This window comes from Rana temporaria, chromosome 4 (assembly GCF_905171775.1).
Source record: "Rana temporaria chromosome 4, aRanTem1.1, whole genome shotgun sequence".
Taxonomy (NCBI): domain Eukaryota; kingdom Metazoa; phylum Chordata; class Amphibia; order Anura; family Ranidae; genus Rana; species Rana temporaria.
Genome location: NC_053492.1, coordinates 209,599,800 through 209,619,036, shown reverse-complemented (window position 1 = coordinate 209,619,036; position 19,237 = coordinate 209,599,800). Strand labels below are relative to the sequence as shown.

The 19,237-nt window shown below is 44.7% G+C and overlaps 1 protein-coding gene across 1 annotated transcript in view; it reads right to left on the bottom strand.

Moving 5' to 3' along the window:
• Nucleotides 1-19,237, bottom strand: part of KBTBD11 (kelch repeat and BTB domain containing 11) — a 65,041-nt gene that overhangs the window by 35,837 nt on the left and 9,967 nt on the right. The window lies entirely within an intron of this gene.

The following is a 19,237-nucleotide window of genomic DNA, read 5'->3' as shown; positions in this document are numbered from 1 at the left end:
ACAGTCATTTTGTTAAAGCCGCATAATAGCACAGGAAACAAGAGAAAAAACAACTCCATTGCATTGCAAATGCAAACGAGAGAGATGGCACTTCCAGTATTCCAGATCCTATTCATCTATCAGAAGGTCAGTCTAGTTCTGAAGATAAAGGATCACGACGATCAGGTTATACATGTGAAAGGGAAGTCCAGATGGCTAACCTTCCTTGGCGTGACCATTTATAAGGTATGAATAATGAGATACTCCAACCTGTGGCACTCCAGCTGTTTCAGAACTACAAGTCCCATCATGCCTCTGGGAGTAACTGCCAATTGTAACTGCCAACCCCAACATGCCTCTGGGAGTAATTGTAACTGCCAACCTTGCAATGCCTCATGGGAAATGTAGTTCCACAACAGCTGGAGCGCCACAAGTTTCTTACCCCTGCTCTACCATGTAGTGCCTGTACACGTTCTGTGCATTTGGCATACATTGGTGGCATCTATTTTGTAGAATGCTTCCAGTTAATTTTGATTAAAAAGCCAAATACAGTGGAACCTCCGTTTAAGAGTAACTTGGTTTAAGAGCGTTTTGATTTGCAAGCAACTTTTTTTTTAAAATTCTGACTCGGTTTGCGAGTGTTGACTCGCAAGACGAGCAGAATTCAAGCTAAATAGGCCTGCAGTACCTCATTTGGCCTGAGGCACGGGTCGCAGAAGCCGAGCATAGCCGAAAATAGGCCCGCATTACCTCATTTGGACTGAGGTACGACGGCGCAGGATGCCGACAAAAGCCGAACATTGGCCTGCAGTACCTCATTTGGCCTGAGGTACGGGGGCGAAGGAAACGAGCCAAAGTGTCCTCGGGCCTTTTTGTCCGTTTTTGGCGCTCTCTGGCGCCCCCAACCTCTGGCCGCATTCGGTATTGCATCGAAGTCAATGCAGGAAAAAATATTTTCGTTTCCATTGACTTCAATGGGAAAACTCGCTTTGATATGCGAGTACTTTGGACTACGAGCATACTCCTGGAGAGGACTATGCTCGTAATCCGAGGTTCAACTGTATATCATGTGGACGTGTATAAATGATAAATAATAATAAAAAAAATGATCAATGATAGATAAATAAATAATACATACATGATAAATAAATAATAATAAAAAAGATAAATATACAGAAAGGTAATTAAATACAGAACACATGATAAATAATGATAAATGATACATAAATGATAAAAAGAAATACATAATAAATCATTGATAATAGGGTTGTCCCGATACCGATACTAGTATCGGTACCGGGACCGATTCCGAGTTTTTTCGGCGGTAGTCAGACGCCGATACCCCGCCCCGATACACAAATAGAATACTTAACCCCCCCCGCGCCGCGCCGCCGCCGCCGCCGACCGCCGCCGAACGCCGCCACCGGAGCCGCAATTCGCCGCTGCGATCGGCCGCCGTTACGCCGCTGACTGTGTAATACGGGCGGGAACATTACAGCTTTGAATAGCTGTAATGATTTGCGCCACGCATAGACACTCCCCCTTGCTCGGGTGAACTGTCCAATCCCGAGCGAGGGGGAGTGTCTATACACGCAGCGTGGCGCCAATCAAAAGCTATTCAAAGCTGTAATGTTCCTGGCCGGCCGTAGTACACAGTCGGCGGTAGCAGGTAAGCGGGCCATGGCTGCATATGGGGGGAGACACACACGGCTGGATGGGGGGAGACACGGCTGCATATGGGGGGAGACACACACGGCTGGATGGGGGGAGACACACACGGCTGGATGGGGGGAGACACACACGGCTGGATGGGGGGAGACACACACGGCTGGATGGGGGGAGACACACACGGCTGGATGGGGGGAGACACACACGGCTGGATGGGGGGAGACACACACGGCTGGATGGGGGGAGACACACACGGCTGGATGGGGGGTGACACACACGGCTGGATGGGGGGAGACACACACGGCTGGATGGGGGGAGACACACACGGCTGGATGGGGGGAGACACACACGGCTGGATGGGGGGAGACACACACGGCTGGATGGGGGGAGACACACACGGCTGGATGGGGGGAGACACACACGGCTGGATGGGGGGTGACAAACACGGCTGGATGGGGGGAGACACGGCTGCATGGGGGGGTGACACACACGGCTGGATGGGGGGAGACACGGCTGCATGGGGGGTGACAATGGCTGCATGGGGGGTGACAATGGCTGCATGGGGGGATACATTGCTGGATGGGGGGTGACAATGGCTGGATGGGGGGATACATTGCTGCATGGGGGGTGACAATGGCTGCATGGGGGGTGACAATGGCTGCATGGGGGGTGACAATGGCTGCATGGGGGGTGACAATGGCTGCATGGGGGGTGACAATGGCTGCATGGGGGGTGACAATGGCTGCATGGGGGGAGACAATGGCTGGATGGGGGTATACATTGCTGGATGGGGGGTGACAATGGCTGGATGGGGGGATACATTGCTGCATGGGGGGAGACAATGGCTGGATGGGGGGATACATGGCTGCATGGGGGGAGACAATGGCTGGATGGGGGGGAGACAATGGCTGGATGGGGGGAGACAATGGCTGGATGGGGGGATACATGGCTGCATCTGTGGGGGGACATCGCTGCATTTGGGGACACATTTTAAAAAAAGTATGGGTATTCGGTATCGGCGACTACTTGAAAAAAAGTATCGGTACTCGTACTCAGTCCTAAAAAAGTGGTATCGGGACAACCCTAATTGATAATGATAAATTATAAATAAATGATGTGCCCAACTCCAGCTAAACATTTTTTTTTCTGTGTGGATAAAGTGAGGAAGGAATAGAACCTCTTTTAGATCAAAACTTTTTTTAGTTTTGGATAGAGTGGAGAAAACTTATAACCCCTGTCTGGTTTTATTGCTGTGTGTTTCCCCGTTGGGGAGATTTGCGCTCTCTATTTGTCCTGTTTTTTTTTATAAAGAAACCTAATAGAGGGCAAATCTTCCAACGACTGACAGTAGGTCTGGTGACCTGGGCCACAAGGAATTCCTTTATTTGCCGGTGTCTGGTCACATTCGGCTCCCCATCACAGATTGCTCTGGAAGTGATGTTCAGTCGCCGCCATCTTGCTACACCCCACACTCCTGCACAGTAGGGATAGCATGTGAAGGGGCAAGCGGACATCTTATTACACCCACCGGAGTTTTAGATTTCACAGTTATTTTCAACACAAAATGGAGCTTATATGCTTAAATACAGTATTTGGAAACCCGACGGACTGTTTACATGTTAAATGTGAAAATCAGAGGTGTTCTGTTACATTAGCAACCATGTAAGGTCAGCAGGTTTGCTGCTGCTTTTAAAATGTAACATCTAAACAGTCCGTCGGATTTCCAAATACTGTATTTAAGCATATAAGCTCTGTTAAAAAGAACTGTGAAATCTAAAACTCCAGTGGGTGTAATAAGATGTCCACTTGCCTCCTTTACACTCTATCATTACTGTCCAGGAGTGTGGGGTGTAGCAAGATGGCGGTGACGGAACGTCACTTCCGGAGCAATCTGTGATGGGGAGCCGAATGTGACAAGACACCAGCATTTCATTTCACTTCCTGTTTGGCTATGAGACAAGATGTGAAAGTAAATCCCCCCAATGGGACACAAATTACAAAAAAATATATTATAGGCGTTGTAACCTTCCCTTACTCTATCCAAAATATTTAAAAAAAGTTTTGCCTATAGTTCTACATTAGAGCCAAAGGGGGCTGCTCACATGCTGTGATCACCACGCTTTGTGTTGAGGCCCTCACAAATTTAAAGTGAGTGTAAAGTCTCATTTTTTTTTTAATAGAAATAATAAATATGTTATACTTACCTGCTCTGTTGCAGTGGATTTGCACAAATCAGCCCAGATCCTCCTCTTTTCGGGTCCTTCTTCAGCTCTCCTGACCCCCAAGCAGCTTACTATGTGGGGCACCCGAGCCGAGTCACAGCTCCCTGTGTCTATTTAGACACAGAGCTGCAGCCTGGCCCCACCCCCTCTCTCTCCTGACTGGCTGACTGACTTTGATTGACAGTAGTGGGAGCCAATGGCGCCACTGCTGTGTCTCAACCAATCAGGACGGAGAGTCTCGGATGACGAGACACTCGTGGACATCGCTGGACAGAGATGGGGCTGCGGTAAGTATTAGGGGGGCTGCTGCACACAGAAGGATTTTTATCTTAATGCATAAAGATAAAAAACCTTCTGACTTTACAACTCTTTTAAACTATTTCTAAAGGCAATAGTGTTTTTTAATTTGTAATAATAAACATGTTATACTTACCTGCTCTGTGCAATGTTTTTACACAGAGCAAAAAGGGATGAAAAACGTTCTACCCTGCTTGCTGTGGCATGCTTGTTTGTGTTTTCTGATTTTATAATATACGCCAAAAAAAAATTTGGAGTGTGGCTGCCCAGAACGTTTTTCCTTCCTTTTTGCATCATTTTATGCATTCCCGGCACCCGTGGCTTTGGATCGGGTGAGGAGACTGCTTGATTAGTATCCTAGAGCGGTGATTTCTCTTTTTCTTTTTACACAGAGCAGACCTGATCGTCGTCTTCTTTTTGGGTCCCCTACCGGCAGTCCTGGATCCCCCACCGGTAGTCCACATGGAGCAAGAGGCTTGCTATTGGGGGGCTTACTGAGTGCCCCCAATAGCAAGCCTCTTGCTCCGTGTGTGAATGGACAGTACACTGCCTCTACTCCCTTTTCATTGGTTCACTGGCTGTGATTGACAGCAGCAGGAGGCAATGGCTCCCACTTCTGTGTGAGCCAATGAGGAGAGAGAGACCCTGGAGAGCCGCTGCTCTCATGCACATTACTGATTCGAGATGGGGCTCAGGTAAGTATAAGGGGGGGGGGCTGGGGGGAAACGGTTGGTGCATTAGTCCCATTGAAAATGGTTGTGCAGTAAAAAATAAAGGCATTCTGAGGGGTCAGGATCACCTACTAAACATCTTACAGCAGCCAAGCGATCCACCATAGAACTTAACTTTATAATAGCCTTATATTGTTATCCCTACAAGCATGACTAGTAAAATGAAAAATAGATTGACCCAGTAAATTCTGTCACCCTAATTCCTTTTTCTGATATAAAGAGAGAGAAAATCTTACAAGTGCATTTGCAGATAGATGTAAAAACCCGACAGAAGTTCTAACCCTTCCCCACTTCCAAACATCTTGGCTGGAGTTACATTTTAAAATCCTGAATGACAGGAACTGACAGGTTGAATAGGGTTATGACACCGGCAAGTTTTAAATGCTAAATAACTAATAACCACATGGTACAGCAGGCACGTATCAGGAATATGAAGTGCTGGAGTAACAAACGCTTTAAATATACCACTTCAATCAAGTGTTTTATTATTATATCTGTTCTACAAAATAAAAATAATAATTATAATAGCTGTTCATCCAGACAGAAATCTTGTGAGCTGATACTTTTCTGTACTTTCTGCATCTGGACTGTTATCAGTTAGAATTGTTCCCTGCTATCTCTGTCTTGGGGGACCTAAGACCGGGGAGCACCGTTTTTTTTTTAATCCAGGCACCCCATCCATAGACTTCCATGTTAAACGGTCATTTCTCGGGTGAATTTGAGGACCCAGTACCGGCTGGTCGTAGGTCCCCTAGACCCAAACACACACGGCACACATGTAACGCCATTTCTCCTCTACAAGTGTGCAAAGTTTGTTGTCTGGGGGACCCAAGACCGGGGAGCACCAGTTTTTCAAACCCAGTTACCCCTTTCATAGACTCCCATGTTAATCGGTCATTTCTCCGGTGAATTTGGGGACCCGGCACCGGCTGGTCGTAGGTTCCCTAGACCCGAACACACATGGCACACATGTAGCGCCATTTCTCCTCTACAAATGTGCAACCTTTGTTGTCTGGGGGACCTAAGTCCGGGGAGCACCGATTTTTCAAAGCCAGGCACCCCTTTCATAGACTCCCATGTTAAAGGTCAGTCTAGTCATGGACACAGTGAGGCATGGGCACAGTGAGGCATGCACATGGCCAAAGTGAGGCACAGTGAGGCATGCAGATGGACTCCCTAGGCTTATACTCGAGTCAATAAGCTTTCCCAGTTTTTTGTGGTAAAATTAGGTGCCTCGGCTTATATCCGGGTCGGTTTATACTCAAGTATATACTGTATTCCCTTTCTAGAGTGACAACGCTGCTTCTTCTAAATACTGTACAGATATCACCTTTGGACAAGAAATGTGTTCCTGCTAGATAAAAATAAAGAATAAAAAGTGTGAAAAAACAAAACAAATTCAGCCACTATGTCTGAGATAAGCTGCAATACATTCCAGGTTTTTGTCCTTGGGTTTAGATGCAGTCTAAGAAGGCAAGTTAATCATTTCCTAAATGTACAGAGACAAGATTCCATCCAAATTGTCTGTGTAACTAAAGCCATGATATTTTACAACATTAGTACAACCTCGTTTCCATTGTTCTATTGTATTTGCAAAGGTTTCTATAATATATGTACTTGCATACCATGGAAGGTCTCTGTTCCCACTCTGACACTGATTGCAAGGGTGTTTATCTAAAAGAATCTCAGTTTGCTGCCTCACCCGTTGTACAGAACTGCTGTGTCAGTAGGTCCTCGCTCTGCTTCTTCACACTGACTTGTAAAATCTGCTTCCTAATTTTAATATGAAACAACAGCAGCCAGTGACACAGCAAAAGCACAAAAACCTCTTCCCTAGTTAGAGCCACAGGAACTGCCAGCCGTCTACAACACAGCATTCAAATATGTTTTAGCTGGTGAGCAACATTCACAATTGTCAAATGCATCGCTCTGTATTAAGACCATCACCATTCACCAAAATGTTCTGAAATTACAAAATCAAAAACTAGTCAGAATGTTTTTTTATTGCTTTTAATGAAAAAACAGATGCCCTGTGATTGGTTTTGGCTTGAAGAGGAACAATTCGACAGAACTTTGCAGCCACAACCCACGTGACTGAACTTTACCCATTCCAAGTGAGTTCAAAATGATCAATGTGACATCAATGGTTTGAAGGACTGAGCTACGGGTAGGAGAGTGGGGCATTACTAATAAAATATATTGGGCTGATAGTACTAGGTGGAGATGTATTACCATTAAGACATCAATGATGCCTCGTACACACGACCAGTTTTCCCATCAGGAAAACTGCCATGACAGATTTGGCTGGGAAAACTGTCCGTGTGTATGCTCCATGGCCAACAGGAAAACCACCAGGAACCACCGGGAAAAATGAGAACATGTTTTCTTTTTTCCTGCCGGGACACCCGGCGGTCTTTCTCCCGGCAGTTTTCCTATAGGAAACACTGCGTTGGAGCATACACACGGCCGGGACTCCCGGCGGTCTTTCTCCCGGCAGTTTTCCTATAGGAAACACTGCGTTGGACCATACACACGGCCGGGACTCCCGGCGGTCTTTCTCCCGGCAGTTTTCCTATAGGAAACACTGCGTTGGACCATACACACGGCCGGGACTCTCGGCGGTCTTTCTCCTGGCAGTTTTCCTATAGGAAACACTGCGTTGGAGCATACAAACGGCCGGTTCTCCCGGCAGTTTTCCTATAGGAAACACTGCGTTGGAGCATACACACGGCCCGGGACTCCCGGCGGTCTTGCTCCCGGCAGTTTTCCTATAGGAAACACTGCGTTGGAGCATACACACGGCCAGGACAACCGGCAGTCTTTCTCCTGGCAGTTTTCCTATAGGAGACACTGCGTTGGAGCATACACACGGTCGGGACTCCCGGCGGTCTTGCTCCCGGCAGTTTTCCTATAGGAAACACTGCGTTGGAGCATACACACGGCCGGGACTCCCGGCGGTCTTTCTCCCGGCAGTTTTCCTATAGGAAACACTGCGTTGGAGCATACACACGGCCGGGACTCCCGGCGGTCTTGCTCCCGGTAGTTTTCCTATAGGAAACACTGCGTTGGAGCATACACACGGCCGGGACTCCCGGCGGTCTTTCTCCCGGCAGTTTTCCTATAGGAGACACTGCGTTGGAGCATACACACGGCCGGGATTCTCGGCCAAAGCTCTCATGGAAGTTTTCCTGCCAGAAAAACCGACCATGTGCAGGGGGAAAAAGCTGCCAAGCAGGTTCTTGGCTTTCCCCTCGGCATTCCCGGCTGACTTTTTCCCCCCGGGAAAACAGATCTTGTGTACGGGGCATCAGAGTGTGACCTGTCAGTGACACTTTTTAGTTATTATATAGCTACCTGCTTTCCAATCAGGCCTGCAATTCCAGCATCAAGCAATGGCAAGCCTTCTAGCATGAAGTTCCTTTGCTGCTCTGGGTGAAGTGACAGAATGCCCAGAGCCACAAAAGAAGCTGGAAAGAAAGGCGTGTCCCAAAAAATCCACATCCTTTAGAAGAACATACCTTTCAACGTGTCCATCAATCACTACTGCACCTTGGCAAATGTTGCATTGTAAACTTTCTTGTCTAAATTGAGTACTGTCCGTGATACTTTTTTATTTGCACTAACATATAATTTTTTATGGACAATCTTTCGGGGGATGTGTCCCCTTCTTCAAGGTCCAAGCAGTACTGATTCACATTGATTGCTAAAACTTTTGTGAATTAGTACTGCTTGGACCTTGAAGAAGGGGAAACACCCCGAAAGCTTGTCCATGAAAAATTATATGTTAGTGCAAATAAAAGAAAAGTATCACGGACAGTACTCAATTTTCTCTGTCTCTACCATGAACTGTTAGTGTATGTATGTTCCCCAAGGCTAAAGGTAACCAGTATTCTCCAGTTCCAGGACTTCATGAACTAAATCAGTGTTCTCGAAGAATGAACTTCCTTATTCATCATGTAGGACAGTGGTCTCCAAACTGCGGCCCTTTGCTTGCTTTTATCTGGCCCTAATGGATGTTGGATTTCATTCACTGACACCAATGAAGGGAATAATTCCTCCCAATGACACCAATGATGGGGCGCAATTCCTCACAATGACACCAACAATGGGGCCCAATGACACCACTGATGGGGCGCAATTCTTCCCACTGACACCAATGATGGGGGATTGTTTATTCCCCCTGACACTGGGATGCCGACACTTGTACTCCCAATGGCCGCAGTCTGATCCCCTAAAGTCTAAAGGACAGTAAATCGTCAATTTGTTTAGAACGTTTGGCAACCGCTGATGTAGGGCATGGAGAAAGAAAACTCATGTGGCAGATATTGTCTGCCTAGCTAGGAAATCTTCCAGAAAGGTTTCACCGGGGAATGGCATAGGACCAGGCCAGTGGGGGACAGATATATTATCAGATGGATGGTGCAGCCACCTAGGGGAGTATGTATGTTTGTTTTGTTTTTTTACATTACCCCACTTCTCTTTTAAGATCCTGGTACCTTAGGTATCTCATTGTAAAATAATATTCTTCTAGAATTGAATAAACTGGTGCATGGATTGCTGATCCATAAGTAAAAAGTAAATGTGAAAGAAACACAGATAGACACAGTTGCCCCATAGTGGGTTAAACACTGGCATGGAAATACCCCCTCCCGGTCACCCACCCTCCCTGCGATCCCAACCATTGATACCCCTGCTACTGATCACTCCTATCTGATTCTCCTTTTTCCTGCTTTCTTTTTCTCTCTTATTTCTTTAATTCACTTTCTTTTTTCTGAACTAATTTGCTGCGTACAGATGATCGGAAATTCCAACGAGAAAACCGTGGATTTTCTTCCGACTGAATGTTGGCTCAAACTTGTGTTGCATACGCACGGTCACACAAAATTCCGACCGTCAAGAAAAATGAAGTTCAACGATTCCGAGCATGCGTCAAATTAATTCCGAGCATGCGCGTCTGCATACAGACGATTGAATTTCCAACAAGAACTTTTGCCATGGGAAAAATTGAGAACAAGCTCTCAAATTTTTGCTGTCGGAAATTCTGACAGAAAAAGTCAGATGGAGCTTACACACGGTCTGAATTTCCGACCAAAAGCTCACATCAAACTTTTCTTGTTGAAAATTCCGACCGTGTGTTCGTGGCAATTGGCTTTCCTACATCTCCATACGCTACGCTATTCTTCATAACCCTTGTTTCTTGGGCTCACATTCCCTGACACATTAGCTAGGGTAAATGAGGTGCTGGACACAGTCCAACTCCCTACAATATGACTACGTCCCCCCACAAATTCCTTTTTCTTGAAAACAAAGAGGACCTTTGCTATCCAAGCTCTGTTGGAATTGTTTAAAGTTATGGATTTATGTCTTAGCAACAGTGCCGATCCTGACCTCCTTGGGGCCCTAAGCAAAATGACATGTCACATTAAATATTAAAGTTGAGAAGCGGGGGGAGGGGGTGTTCTGCTATCTGAACTGACATATTTTATTAAAGTGAGAAGCGGGGGGTGCTGACTTCTTACCTCTTCTTCCATGCAGCCAGCGAGTTGAGAAGCGGGGTGAGGGGTCAAAAATGACTTCTCACCAGGCGGGGCGTCTAGTAATTTGGGGGGCCCCCTGCAGCTTTGCGGGGCCCTAAACGGCTTGCATAGTGAGCCTATAGGGTGGATCGGCCCTGCTTAGCAATATTCTCATACCTGAGGTAAAAAGATTGTGAGCAGATCTATGGCTGAATGTGTTAATTTTCTGGCGATGTACTGTCCAACTGGATATGATGCAATATGTTCATAGGTTTTTAAATTGTTAGATTTCTATAAACCTTTCATGAAAATGTATTAAAACAGAAAGAAACATGGAGAACTGAGATATACCTATTGGCATGTACATTATATGTGCTCCAAATATAATTTAAATAGGAAGCCTACAGCTACCGCCCCATTCACTAATGCCTATGGGATACATTGCTAACTAAAATTTTAAACACGCATTTAAAGAGCAGTTCCTCTTTTGATATAGATCAAAATATATTTTCTAAAGACATACTTAGACTCCGATAAAAGGAAATATGTCAATCTAGCAATGTCACACAGAGCACAGAAAGAATACGTTAGCAGTGCTCTTATCTCTTATGTAAACCTCCTACTCATCCACACGCTCAAACAAAAAACAACTTTAACATTTTATACATATGTTTCCACATATTCTAACATATCACGCTTCTGTTTTCTTTACATTCCATCATAAGTGATTTTCTTATACATCTAATACTAGAAATGGAGCAGTGCTTATGTTATGTGCAAATCACAGGTTTACTTACTCAAGCCTCATGGGTATACTGTATATCATCACATTACATATTTATACCTGCATGAATCAGACGGTACATGCATGATGACTGTCAGCCAGTGCCATGTAATCTATAGCAGGGCTTTTAACAGGCCCTGCTGAGTAAAAGGCAAAAGGTATATTTATTCCTGTTAGTCATAAGCTGTCTTAATAATCATTTTTATAACAAGTACTGCAAGTGCAAGGATTTTCCCAGCTGCCTACTGCAGCATGCCTATTGTTCCATTTGTGAAATAAAATATAATTGCAATGACAGGTAATTAGAGTTACTTTCTGCCAGTACCAGGCAAATGGAATGACTACACAGAGCAGCACTTGATTCGAAAACATATCCAGTAGCCTCCAATTTAGTTAATACTATGTTCAGCCCAAATAAAAATTCACAGCGTATTAAGAAGATTCTTAACAGACCACTAATACTGCACAAGTGTTCAGATGCCTATGGCAGGTTTGCGCAAAGTCTTTTAATTCTTAAAAGGTAAAATGTATTCAGTTGCTAACAAATTACGTTCTAAGCCAGCCATTCTCAACCAGGGGTCCTATGTAACACTAGGGTTCTCCAGAAGCTTCCAGGGGTCCGTAAGGCGGAGCCCCCCCCCCACCATTTTTTTAAGTCAGCAGCTTCAAATACTGTACTGTAAATGTAGGACACTTACCTGTCTAGGGATCCCGCGATGTTGGCACCCCAGCCAGTTTTTCAATCGGCTCTCATGTGCTACTGCTGCCATTCCTTGTACTGGTTCCCTACTGCACATGCGGCAGGGAAAGGAGGAGGGGGGCGAACTTCGAAAAGTAGGGACAGGTACCTAGCAAAAACAGGAAAGGTGCCAAATTGTGGCGGGGGGGGAGCAAACAATTGGAGCTTCCCCTTTTGGATGGAGCTCCGCTTTAAGCTGTAGCTGTCTGGCCTACTATCTGATAGAAGGGATAGGCATAGTTCCAGGTCCAAAACAACTTGGAGTAGCTAGTAGCATGTCACCAATGATCTTTTTATCTAAGGGTGGCATTCTGATTACCACTGTATAGGGAGCATTCTTCCAACTTATTACCAATGTGAGGGACATTCTTTCTATTGACCTCCAATGTAAGGACCGTTCTTCCCACTAATTACCATTGTAAGGGACATTCTTCCCTCCGAACCCCCCCCCCCCATATAAGGGACCTTCTTCCCATTGACCACCAATGTAAGGAACATTATTTCCACTGATTACCAATCTAAGGGGCATTCTCCCACTGACCACCAATGTAAGGGACATTCTTCCCACTAACCACCAATGTAAGGGACATTCTTCCCACTGACCCCTCCTATATAAAGGGACATTCTTCCCAATGACCACCAATGTAAGGGACATTCTTCCCACTCACCACCAATGTAAGGGACATTCTTCCCTCTGAACCCCCCCCCCCCTCAATATAAGGGACCTTCTTCCCATTGACCACCAATGTAAGGAACATTCTTTCCACTGATTACCAATGTAAGGGGCATCCTCCCACTGACCACCAATGTAAGGGACATTCTTCCCACTGACCACCCCTATATAAGGGACATTCTTCCTATTGACAAAGATGACCCCTGCCCCACCTATAACTGGCCTTCACAGCAAGGAGCACATGAATGACAAAACCAGAGGAATTTCCTAGCTCAACTCACCAACCAGTCTGCTGACCAACCAAATTAACCTGTCCAACAATCTGCGTTAAAAACAGAGATTTCGTTAGCACACATTTGCAAACGCATGAACATTCTTCCGATTGACCTCCAATGTAAGGAAAATTCTTTCCACTGACTACCAATGTACGGGGCATTCTCCCACTCAACACCAATGTAGGGGATATGCTTTCCATTTAATTTTACCTGGGGTTCCCAGAGGCCTTAATATTATTGCAGGGGTTCCACTGGGGTAAACTGGACGATAATGACTGTTCTAAGCAGGCAAAATATAATTTATTAGTTCTGGAATTCAGAGTTTTCAGGCTGAAAAAAAGAACTTACATAGGGCCTGCACTTACATAAAAGCCCAGTGGGCTTGGTTTATGAAAACTGGATAAAAGGGTGAGGGTGAACCTTCATATATAGACTCGTAAGTTTGGAGAGGTATATTCCTATGAGCAATGGGCCAGATTCAGGTACAAATACGTTACGCTGCGGCGGCGTAACGTATCCCATTTACGTTACACCGCCGCAGGTTTACAGCGTAAGTGCCTGATTCACAAAGCTCTTACCTGTAAACTTGCGGCGGTGTAACGTAAATCCGCTCGGCGCAAGCCCGCCTAATTCAAATGGGACGGGCACCATTTAAATTAGGCGCGTTCCCGCGCCGAACGTACTGCGCATGCTCCGTCCAAATACCCGACGTGCAATGCGCTAAATGACGTCGCAAGGACGTCATTGGTTTCGACGTTAACGTAAATGGCGTCCAGCGCCATTCACGGACGACTTACGCAAACGACGTGAATTTTTCCTTTTTGACGCGGGAACGACGGCCATACTTAACATTGGCAAGGCCACCTAGAGGGCAGCCTTAGTTTTACGCGGCGTATCTCGACGGAAACAACGTAAATTTAAAGCGACGGGTAAAGCGTACGTTTGTGAATCGCCGTAACTAGTCATTTGCATATTCTACGCCGACCGCAACGGAATCGCCACCTAGCAGCTGGCCTAGAATTGCATCCTAAGATCCGACGGTGTAAGTCAATTACACCTGTCGGATCTTAGAGCTATCTATGCGTAACTGATTCTATGAATCAGCCGCATAGTTACGACGGGCGGATCACAGAGATACGACGGCGTATCAGGAGATACGCCGTCGTATCTCTTTTGTGAATCTGGCCCAATGTTCTTTGCAAACAAACATTTATTTGTCTTAAATACGGTAACTATTTAATTTTATAATGGAGAACAAAAGCCTTTTTTGTTTTTTTTTATTATCCTCGTGAACATTGAACCATTCTAGTTTTTCCAATGAAAAAATTCATTCAGTCATAAAAAGCTTCCCTGGGCAATTTCTGTATCACTCTCAACCTGGCCTTTGTCTTCAATAAAGGAAACAGGAGAAAGAACATTCTTCAACATGACATAATTGTTTTCTTTTTCATCTTCCTAACGTTTTGCCAGTGTTATGCTACTATTATGACCCGTCTACCTACTAAATATATATATTAAAAAAAAAAGAAAACAGCCAGAATTTAGTAATGACATATAGCACAGGATAGCAGAATGGAAAGCGATGACCTCTATAAATAGGCCTTGAAATGTGTTATATTTACTGGGATCCCATTATACTGTACTTTAAACTCATCACTTCAAAGCTCTGCCGTTTCCATGGCAACCCTCCCCCAGCTTGGTGGCATGACAGCTACGGCAAGAAGAGCCTGTGTCAGTTGTTGAAGAGGTATCCCATTACCATGGAAATGAGAGCTCCTCACTTCTAAATGTGCATTCCCTAACAATGTTCTCTTGTCCAAAGAAAAACTCGCACTTACTACACTCACACCCTAATAAAGTGAAACTAATCGGGGTGATTACCACTGTTAGGTCTAATGAAACGTCCTTCCAGCGGCTTTTATTCCACTTCCAGAACTAACTTTATTACTCTTCTATAGCTGTTATAACTTTCAAGGTTTACAGAATCTAAGTAGAAATGTTCCCTTTTACGCATTTTAAACATTGTTAACATTATATATAATTATATTATATAAGATTAAATAGTTAACCGTATATAAAGTACAGCTGCAACAGTTATCATAGCTGCCAGCGTCAAAGCTCATCTGACATAAGAAGTCAGACCATCATGATGTTGTAAATGCTTAAAACAAAAAATTGGATTTTTCTTTTCATATTTACAGGGCTTTTTTTCAGCAGGAACGCGGGGGAACATAGTTCCGGCACCTCTAGTGATGCTTGCTGCTCAGAGATCTATTGTCACTGGTGGGGAATCTATTGATGCTTGCTGCTTAGAGATCTATTGTCACTGGTGGGAATCTATTGATGCTTGCTGTTTTGAGATCTATTGTCACTGGTGGGGATCTATTTTTGCAGGGAGGCCTCTTGTTACTGGGTAGATCTATTGTTGCTAGTGGGGGGTCTTATGTTTCTAGGGGGGGGCAATTGTTGCTGGGAGGGATCTACTGTTGAGGGAGAGGTATATTGTTGCTGCCTCCTGAAGGGTCTATTGATGCAGTCTGCTGGGACATCTGTTGTTGTGCTGCCGGGAGTCCATTGTTGCTGGGGTGGTATTTTGTTGCGTGGGGGCTTTATTTTTGCTGCGGTGAGGTCTGCCATTTCTGGAGGGGTCTACTGTTGCTGGGGTAGGGTCTATTGTTGCTCACTGAAGGGGATATATTTTACTGTCTTTCTTTGTTATCATTAACAAATTCCATGCTAATCACTTAGTAGCAAAAATGATACTTGGTTCTGTATTCTCTAAAATGGGCGGTACAGGGAGGCCGGTAGGTGGAACCAAGGAATGGTGCTCAGGGGCGGGTAGGGAGCAGAAATAAAGGGTGATGGTTGGAGTTCCTGCACCTATTCTCTGAGAAAAAAAGCCCTGCATATTTATGCTGAGTAACTTACACTGGGAAATCAACAGTTTTGTAAACGATGCACATTTCCAAAGCTTTATCAGAAAGCTTCATAGGTTCAGGAAAGCTTCATAGGTCAGAGAATTAAGTAAAGCTTGCCATACACATTAATAGCCAGATTCAGAAAGACTTACGATGGCGTATCAGTAGATACGCCGTCGTAAGTCCGAATGCGCGCCGTCGTATCTTTGCGCGCATTCTTAAAATGAGATACGTCTCACTGTTGCTAAGATACGACTGACGTAAGTCTCCTACGCCGTCGTATCTTATGTGCATATTTACGCTGGCCGCTAGGGGCGTGTATGTGGATTTACGCGTCGAATATGTAAATAAGCAAGATACGCCGATTCACGAACGTACGTACGCCCGTCGCAGTAAGCTACGCCGGTTACGTAAGACATACGCCGGCGTAAAGATAAACCACCAAAAAGATGGCGCAGCCCATACAAGGTATGGACGACGGAACAGCCATCGTATTTATGTTGAGCGAATGTCGGTTTTTTTTGAGGGAGGGGGCGGGGAGCAGGTACCTAATTTTGACAGGTACCCACTACCACTAGAAGAAATTAGAATAAAGATATGGACTTTGTAGGCACACGCATACATTTAGTAAAAGATATACGTTTTTAATTGGATAAAGTTAAAACCAGTGTATACAAACACATTAAAAACAATAAGGTGCCCCATACACACGATCAAGATTCCCGGTGGTAAAAAGTCCACCAGGAATCCCGGGGGGAAAACCAAGAACCTGCTCTGTAACTTTCCCCCTGTACACACCAGAGGTTTTCCCGTCGGGAAAACTGCAGTGAGAGCTTTGTCCGGGAAAAAGTCCGCCGGGAATCGCGGCAGGAAAAAAGAGAACATGCTCTCATTTTTCCTAAAGCGATTCCCTGCGGTTTTCCTGTCGTGAAAACTGACATGGAGCATACACATGGGCAGTTTTCCCGGCCAAAAGCTGTCATGGTAGTTTTCCCGACTGGAAAACTGGTGGTGTGTAGGAGGCTTAATACATATACCACATGTAATGAACACAAAGATTTGAAAGACGTAGAATGATATAAATCCAATGGTTGTTTGGATACGTGAAGAGGTTGAGTGGTATTCGGAGGTTGCTCAGAGAAAATCGCCCTACATGTTGCGCGCGTTGATGCGCTTCTTCAGGAGCTTGTGTATATAGTTGAAAAATGTATTTAAAAAAAAAAAAAAATGTAGAGATTATGAATAAACACAGGTCAAGAAGGTTGTCCCAAAGTTTCAAAATAAAAGTCATAGGCTAAGTGCAGGCATGCAATCAAAGCCATGTATGGCTGATAAATTACCAGCCATACATGGCTTTGATTGCATGCGATTTTCTCGAAACGAACTCCGATTACGACTAAAAATAACTGTCACTGCCCCTACCTATGACTGGTCTTCACAGCAAGGAAAATTGGAAGGGTGGACACATGTTAACAAACTCACAGAATAACCAAGCTCAACTTACCAACCAATCAGCAACCAACCAAATTCACCTGTCTAACAGTGCGTTAAAAACAGGGGTTTAGTTGCACGCGTTTGCAAATAAATGCGTAAGCTGCAGGCCACGTCAAGGCTTCCTGTGTACTACAGTCCTAACTACTCTAAAATGTAAAGTCTCCTCAATGGAAGCACATGTATGCTGATGGATAGATGAAGGGGCGGATGACTTGAGGGAGCCCAACCCTCCTTAACCGCTTAAGGACTCATTTGATATACGTCGGCAGAATGGCAGGGCTGGGCATGTACATAAAAAGAAAAACAAACAAGGCGCCTCTAAGTGAAGAAATATAAAACTTTTAATATCCTCTAAAGGGGTTAAAAACACTTACGAGATGGTGGATGAAGCAGGCATGTAGCAGGTAAGTGTGTCCAGAAGATGTTCCAGTGGCAGGGCAGTCCCAGTCTGATGATAAAGCTTCCAGGGAAGTCCACAGAATAACAGCCAATTTGTGCTGTGAGTGTTTAGAAAACACAATGGTGATGGAGCCTGGGGATGATGTCAGAGGAAGCGAGACAAAAACCAGCATGGAACACAACCAGGAATAGGGCAGGAAGTGTGTCATAGAGGCTGCCTCTATGACACACTTCCTGCCCTCTTCCTGGTTGTGTTCCATGCTGGTTTTTGTCTCGCTTCCTCTGACATCATCCCCAGGCTCCATCACCATTGTGTTTTCTAAACACTCACAGCACTGTGGCACTGTCATCGATCATGTGTTCCCTTTTATAGGGAACCACAATTGATGATGTCACACCTACAGCCATGCCCCCCTACAGTAGAAACACAGATGAGGTCATACATAACCCCTTCAGCGCCCCCTTGTGGTTTACTCCCAAACTGCAATTGTCATTTTCACAGTAAACTATGCATTTTGAATGCATTTTTTGCTGTGAAAATGACAATGTGTCAAAATTGTCCGAAGTGTCCTCCATAATGTCGCAGTCACGAAAAAAAATCGATGATCGCCGCCATTAGTAGTAAAAACATTTTTTTTTATAAAAATGCAACAAAACTATCCCCTTTTTTGTAAACGCTATAAATTTTGCGCAAACCAATCGATAAACTCTTATTGCGATTTTCTTTTACCAAAAATATGTAGAAGAATACGTATCGGCCTAAACTGTGGAAAAAAAATAGTTTTTTATATATTTTTGGGGGATATTTATTATAGAAAAAAGTAAAAAATATTGAATTGTTTTCAAAATTGTCCCTCTATTTTTGTTTATAGCGCAAAAAATAAAAACCGCAGAGGTGATCAAATACCACCAAAAGAAAGCTCTATTTGTGGGAAAAAAAGGACGCCAATTTTGTTTGGGAGCCATGTCGCACGACCGCGCAATTGTCAGTTAAAGCGACGCAGTGCCGAATCGCAAAAACTGGCCGGGTCCTTTAGCTGCCTAAAGGTCCGGGTCTTAAGTGGTTAAAGGAGCAGGGACACACTAAACACCCAGCACATAGAAGCAAATATGCTAGTCTGTTGCCTGACCACAATGACAACAATACAACTCAATCTCTCCATGTATCCAAACCATTGGATTTATATCATTCTATGTTCTTTAAATCTTTTTGCTCGTTACAAGTGGTATATGTATTAGAGGTGTTATGAGAATCCTTGAGGTCACTAAACTTTATGGTTTTTAATGTGTTTGTATACAATGTCTTTAACTTTATCCAATTAAAAACTTAATTTTTTTACAAAGTAAATGTGTGTCTACAAAGCCCATATCTATATTCTAAACAATACGGGGCGTTGGCACACTGTTACTTGTGTATCCACAGGATCACCCTGTGATGATACATGTGGTTCGCGCTTTTATACCCACTACCCATAGGCGTGCGCAAGGGGTGTGCCAGGTGTGCCTGGGCACACCCTAATCCTGGGGTTGGCAACCTGTCAG